Consider the following 7,085-nt stretch of genomic DNA (forward strand, 5'->3'; position numbering starts at 1 on the left):
CCTCAGGGAATGGCTGCAGAGGGCCGCTCCCCACTGTGTGTTCTACTGAAACAGTCTTTACTCATCGACCGGGGGACCCTGTCTGTTGTAATATTTCTTCCTTTTGACCTCCACTTGGTTTCTATTGTTTGCAGTTGTTGGTTTTGCATTGACTTTTCTGCAATGGGGCAACAGTAAACAATTGAACCTTGCATGACATCACTGGCTAACGAGGGAGAGGTGGCCACTCCCTCCTGCATGAAGAGGGCATCACCAAGTTGTAGTTCTCCCTGGTGACTCCTCTTAACTTTAAGAGCATAAGGGCATCAACTTCAGTATAGTCACTTTATGCCTTAATATCACACCACGATTATGAACCTTGATAAGTTACCAGCTTTCAATAGAGACCTCACATGTTACCCTTTATGGCTAAACAGCCTGGGAGCAATGTATGTGATGAAGTGAGTTTGTCAGGTCGGAGACGAACAAAGAACAGGGGACCTTTGCCAAGGGGTCTCGGTGTCATACCTGGCTGGCCTGAACATCACAGATCTTAAGCAGCTCTAGCTCCCATTGGCTTCAGTGGGAATATTGAGTACGCCTCTTCTCTAGAAATCACTTATTTTGGTAGCTGAAAGTGGATTTATGGGCCTAGCTTTAGGCACCCAACTTGGACATTTGTAGGCCTCAACCGCTCTGTGCTTCAGCACCCACATCTGACAAATGGGTCCAATAACTCTCGCCAAAGCCAAAGGACTGGGCTAAAGCGGGCAACAGAGCATGAGACACCAATGATCCATCACAGCATAAAGGAGACTGGGACGCATGCGTTAACACCCATGGGATCTGTGTCTAACCCCCTTCTTAACTCTGCTTCCTCCAAGCTGCCTACCACTCTGGAATCCTGCAGCCGGACGCCGGGGAGGGCAGGTTAGGTTGGACATAAGGAAAAATGTCCTAATCGTCAGGGTGGTTAAGCACTGGAATAAATTGCCTAGGGAGGTTGCGGAGTCTCCATCATTGGAGATTTTTAAGAGAAGGTTGGACAAACACCTGTCAGGGATGGTCTAATACTCCTGCCTTGCATGCAGGGGACTGGACTAGATGACCTCTCGAGGTCCCTTGCAGTCCTACGATTCTATGACTCCACATTAAGGACCAGATCCTCAAATGGTGTATATCAGCACTGAAGCCAATGGTGCATGCCTGATTTACACCAACTGAGGACTTGGCCCTGAATAACATCACCGGTTTGGCTTGTCCAACACCCAGAGCCATTTAGAAAGGAAGAACTTGCCCCTAGGTTATCATCATCCCATGGGAAGCCTCAGAAGAACCAGCCTTGTACCAATGAGTGAGACACATTCTCTGGGGAAGGCTGTTCCCGGAGGCCAGGGAACCCTGGGCAGATGGGAGAAAGGCACATTTCCAAGGAACTCTGGACAGAAACTAAAGAAGCTGCTGCCTAGAACAGAGAGGGTGTGGCTGATTCTGGGCAACTACCCCAGGGCGGGGAGGGAGGGCTCAAGGGAAGGAAGGATGCAGTGTGGTTCAGGAAATGACTCCAGAGACTTCAGGGGAAGAGAGGATGTGGCACTAGTTCTGGGCACAAGTGACTTATGGGGCTTGTTGTCTGTTCTTGGAAAGTCCCTTCACCTCTTCAGAATGTTCCAGCCCATCCATGGATCGCTGGGGGGCTCTTAGCCCTGATACTCAGAGAGGTGGGATTCAGTGCTCTGCAGACCTGTATTTCAGGGAGTTTGATGGTGTGGTTCCCCAGCGCAGCTCTCTCTCCCAAGTGCACCTGTCCGGTGTCCTGTCTCCAAATGCGCCAGTCCCGGCTGCTCCAGAGGAAGGTAGAAGAAGCTGTACAGAGGGCAGTTCTGGAAGAAAGAGCCCCCACCCCACCCCCCCGGGCAGGTTTCCTTCTGATGAAACATCCCTTGTCTGAACTAGAGTTTATTTCAAGGCATGGTGTTAGATGGTGTTAAAAACTGCCAAGCCCCTAGGCAAGGCAAGACGAGTTTCACTTTAAGGGGTACAAAGCTGGTATGGCTGAAGCCTAAGCTTTACGAAGTGTTGGCTCTAGCATCCTGCCTCGAAACCTTAGCCAAGGCCAGGCCTAACTTTTCGGGGCCAGGAGGAAATACTGCCTGGGAGCAGAACGGTCTCTGGCCCCCGGCTCGGAGTCAGTCTGGCAGTTCCCCTGTTCTATACCCCTCCCCGCCCCGACTCATTTTGATGAGAACCCCCTTTCACTCCTTCCCTCTCTGCCTCCAGCCCCATGGGCCCCTCCTGGCCCCAGACAAACTGGAAGAGAAACAGGGGCAAATTAAGGCTGTACGGGGCCTGTCTTAACCAAAGCCCTCGGTATCTTGGCCAGGGAGGATGGGGGAGCGATCTTCCCCCCTCGACGCTTCAGAGAGCTGGGACAGCGAGTGAATCAGAGAGTTCTGGGCCCAGCGGCCTGGGTCCAAATACGATGGAAAGGGGGCGGGGTGGGGGGGTCATTCTAAGCCTCAGGAGTCTGTGTCGCCGCACAGTTAATGATGCGCCACTTCAGCCTTGCCCTGAGCTGCCCAGTGTCACCGGGACAGGCAGGAAATTCCCAGCTGGAGAGATGAGAAAAGCCGCAGCTCCTCCACACCCGCGTTGCACGCTCATCCCATCACAATCACACTCCCCACCTTACCAGCACAGGATCACATGCACGCTCACCCCCCCCCCACGCACACATACTCACCCTGCCCCCCTCCCCACGTTACCTGCTCTGCGTCACAGCAGCGAGCAGAAACATTCTGATTCATTCCGGAGCCGTGGTACCCCCTGCCCTGCCCTCGGGAGTTGAGGTTTGTATTTTCCCATTGCTAGGCACACTCAGCGTCCAGTGACAGAGCGGTTGTGATGGGAAATGCAAAGCTGGGCAGCAGCTCACATGGACCCGTGGTTAATTTCGGAAGGTGACTAACACCAGCTGCCTCAGTGACACAGTAACAGGCAGGTTCTTCTTTCCAGTCAGGCAAAATGCAGAAGTCACTGGAGATCCACATTTCCTCTGCCAGCAGCAGCCCTGGACTACCCCTCTGCCAGGCCCAGATCCATAGAACGTGTGGCCAAATCTCACAATGGGATCGCAAGTCTCATGAGATTTGGTGTTTTTCTTAGAGTCCCAGTGCCTGGAGTCACGTGAATTCGTGCGACCCCCCTTGTCTGACCGCCAGCATAACACAAGCCAGAGCATCTCAGGATTCATTTTAAAATGTTTCTTCTCCAGTGGCTCCTGTCTCCCTGCCCCGACAAGAGTTTGTCTGGGCCCTGCCCCCTATTCCTCCAAGAGATCCATCCCAATAGCTCCAGGGTCCCTCTTCCCCCACAATAGCCCTACCCCACCCCACCTGGGGCACTGACCTCCGCCTTGCTGCTGTGCCGCATGGCGAGGAACCGCTCGGGGAGCGGAGAGCAGCCCCCGGGCAGTAGCCAAACTGAGTGGCAGCCCAAACTCTCCTGCTTGCCCGGAGCATAGCTGAATGTGCCACATTCTGGCTGGGCAGCGGGAGTGCGTGAGGCACGGGGCGGGCGGGGGGGGGGGTGTGAGTGTCACACGCCATGCCTGACGCTCGGCAGAGCTGGGATCTCGAAGCAGGGGCTCATCCATGTGGTTTCCACCCAAAGCCACCGCCGTCCTTATTCAGTTTACACTACAGATGGCAGTCGGAAGCACCGCGGTACCAGAGGGCACATGGGAATGACTAGGGCAGAAGCCACAGCATCAGAGCAGCTTGTGTGTGCAACTCCTGCTTCCCCTGGCAGCCCAGGGCTAGAGAGGGAGAGGCCGGGGCATGTTCACTGGCCTGGCAGCTGAGTCTCTCTCCGATTGCTGAAAGCACACGTCACCCACAAAGCACGTGGCTAGGGGTGCATGAAAGTGGCTGCCAGGAGCCTCTTGAGACCTGGGATTAGGGGAAACGGATTTTATTTTTCTGGGGGAAGAAGTTTGGAACCTCTTCTGCATTCACCCCAGCCTGGCTCCTCAGGGCGGGGCAACGTGAGGGGCACCTATCCAGGGGGCAGTTTGGCTCCCCAAGGCTCTGCTCTTGTGGGACGGGACAATAGCCAGGCTGGCCTGGGAAAGGTCCTTACGATCACCCTTCTCCTTTCCCCTCCTATCGTCTGTGTCGCTCCCTTCCCCATCCTACCCCCTCTTCCTCCTGGGGACCTGCAGATTAGATTCTTCACCTATAATTTTACCCTCGGTCCACTGACCTTAATCCTCGATAATCCATAACCCAATCCTTCCCCCGTAATCACCTTCCATTTATGCCATCAGGCACTAATCCAGCTGGAGCTCACCCCCTTCCTGCCCCCAGTGAAACAGACGCCCCTGGAGAAGGAGAATACAGTATCTCTGCTAATGCCACATTAAAACCAATTAGCCGCTTTGTATCAGGAACAAAGAAGGAATCAATCCGGGCAGCGGGACAAGAGTGGGGGGCAGCGACTCAGACGTGCTCTTCCCCCCTGCTGGGGCTGCTTCTCTAGCATAATTCCTCAGCAAAACAGAGCAAGTGAGAGCTCGGAGGCTTGATGGCTCCAGAGAGGAGATGTATCCATGGGGCGAGATGCAGAGTGCCCAGGGTGAGTCACTGGGGACGCAGGAAGCATGGGTGCAGGCTGAGCCAGAGCGGGTTGCCCCATCCCAGGCTGTACCCAGATCATTGCTCCCCACTAGAGCTGCTTTTTCTCCCAGAGCACATGGGCCATAAAGAGGGAGGGACTAGCGGAGATGACCGGGCATAAAGACTCCTGGGATCTATTCCCATCTCTGCTGGCTCCCTGTGTGGCTGTGGCGGAGTCATTTTGCCCCTCTCTGCCTCAGTTTCCCCCTAATACTTAATCCCCTCTCCCAGGGATGTTGTGAGGCTTAATGGCACTTGCTTTGCACATATATAATGACTCTCATCCCAGGGTTTGCAGACTTTAATTATTTCCAGTTGTAGGGCATGTGGAGAGAGAGAGAGAAGTATCTACAAGGAGGGTGGCAGTCAGAATTTTGGGGGCCTCTGAGCCTTAAAGTCATCCTTTCTCATCACTCCCTCACAATACAGGGGGGTGCACGTGCACCGTGGGGGGGAATTCGAGGAGTATGCCAGGTACATGCCATTTGAGGATGCAGGTAGAGTTTACCCGAGACTTGCTGTGGAAGCCACCCCTGGGGACACGTTTGTGCTCCAGAATCTCAGCTTTCACCTCAGTAAAAATGAAGTGTCTGGCCCAGAAGCCTGTAAAGATAACCTGAAAAAGTGACCTGGCTGCAATTGCTGCAGCTGCACAAGTCTGCTGACAGCCTGAAACAACAGGTCTGCTATGAACCGCCCCATTCAGCTCAACGGAACGTCAACTCTGAAACCTAAAGATGGCCATTGAAATGGCAATATGGTTAACTATTTCAATGCTGGATGTGAAATTCCAGCTAATATGTCTATCCTACAATCCCAAACTGCCTTCCATGCCTTTCCTGATGCAAAGCCCACCCCCCACTATTCCGTACCGAGCTGCCCTCCCCGACAGCTGCAATTCAGTTAGACCCTGTCAATGCAAAATATGCAGCAAATGGAAAATGTGGGGGCAGCATAAAGGAAGGCCTTGTTTACAAAAACATTTTCCTACACTGGTATAGTTAAAGCAAAACAACCCCTTAAGCGTGGATGTAGTTAACTGATCTGAAGGTGTCTACATCAGTAACAGAACTAAGCTGTACCACCACAAGGCACTTCATACCAGCATAACTGCCTCCAGACTAGGGCTGCACTGGTAAAACTTGGTCAGCAAAAAAGCTCACCGGTAACTGACGTCGTTATGCTTGTACAAAATCTGTGTGTGGCTCAGGCCTGGATGGAATTTCCCATCAGAATAAAGAACAGGGAGCTGCTGTGCTGCTTGGATTATTCTTTCTGACCCCTAATTCAAGAGAAACCTCCCAATGTTAATGGAAATGCAGCTGGTGCCGGACGAGGGAGCCTTGCTGCAGAGCTGAGCACCTCCTGTTTGGATGCACATTGACGTGCCCCTGGTACATAGCATTGCTTAGATCCCTTGCTGCTGGGCACAGTAGATTAAACAGGCAGCCTCAGAGTCTCCACATACAGAGATGTGGAAGGATTTGGCTTAGTTTCCCCATTCAGGAATTTCCCCGGTCAGCTAAGGGCCTTCGCCAGATGAGCCCGGATTCAAAACCGCCACATGTGCCAACCCCAGAGGGATGGAAATATTAAGCCAGTGCAGCTGGCACCAGGGTCACGGCCTCTGGCTGAGCTGGGAGAGAGGCTGGGCATTTACACACATTCCTCACTGGTTGTAATCCGCATCCTGGATTGCTGGCAGGTGCGGCCATGCAGGGAGAGGCTGTCTGGCAGTGCCCCACCACCGCACTCTTATTAGGGCTGGTTATGCTAATGGGTTTAATTGCACTGTATGAGCGAAGGGGCGGAATGAACAATGGAAAAGGGGTCGTGGGGAGGAGTTCCTGGAGGGAGCATTTTCCAGGTGGATTTGGGCCCGTCAGAGTAGAATAATAATAAAGAGAGACCTTCTTCTCATTACAGGTCCCCAAGGCTTTTGAATGCTTGGGGAAATTCCTTGCATCTGCTCCCACTGGCAAAATTCCCATTGATTTTAATGGGAGCTGAAGGTGCTCAGCACCTTGCAGGATCAGTCCCTCTAGATGGAGGCTAGAGATGGTGACTCTTCTATACTCCAGGACCAGTCTTACCCACCAAGGGCACTACCATGTAATCCTCACTCCAGCAACTCCCCCCCCAGAATGAATGGGGCTGTCATTCCCTGGGCAGAGGGAGATGAGGAGAGAAGGCATTAGGTGGTCCCGGAAAGGGGGTCATTTGGCTAGCACTTTAGGGGGGTGTTTAAAGATAAATAAAGCCATATGGGTTTAGGGACAAGGTCTGGGTCAATGTTAAAACCCAGTCAATAGCTGAGAGCTACAGAAGGATCTTCTCTTTTTTCATATTACCATTTATCTTGTATATTATAGTAGCAACACCCATGGGCCCCACTCAGGATCGGGGCCCCATCGCACTAGGCACTATAGA

Source organism: Lepidochelys kempii, chromosome 19 (assembly GCF_965140285.1).
Source record: "Lepidochelys kempii isolate rLepKem1 chromosome 19, rLepKem1.hap1, whole genome shotgun sequence".
NCBI classification, from domain to species: domain Eukaryota; kingdom Metazoa; phylum Chordata; order Testudines; family Cheloniidae; genus Lepidochelys; species Lepidochelys kempii.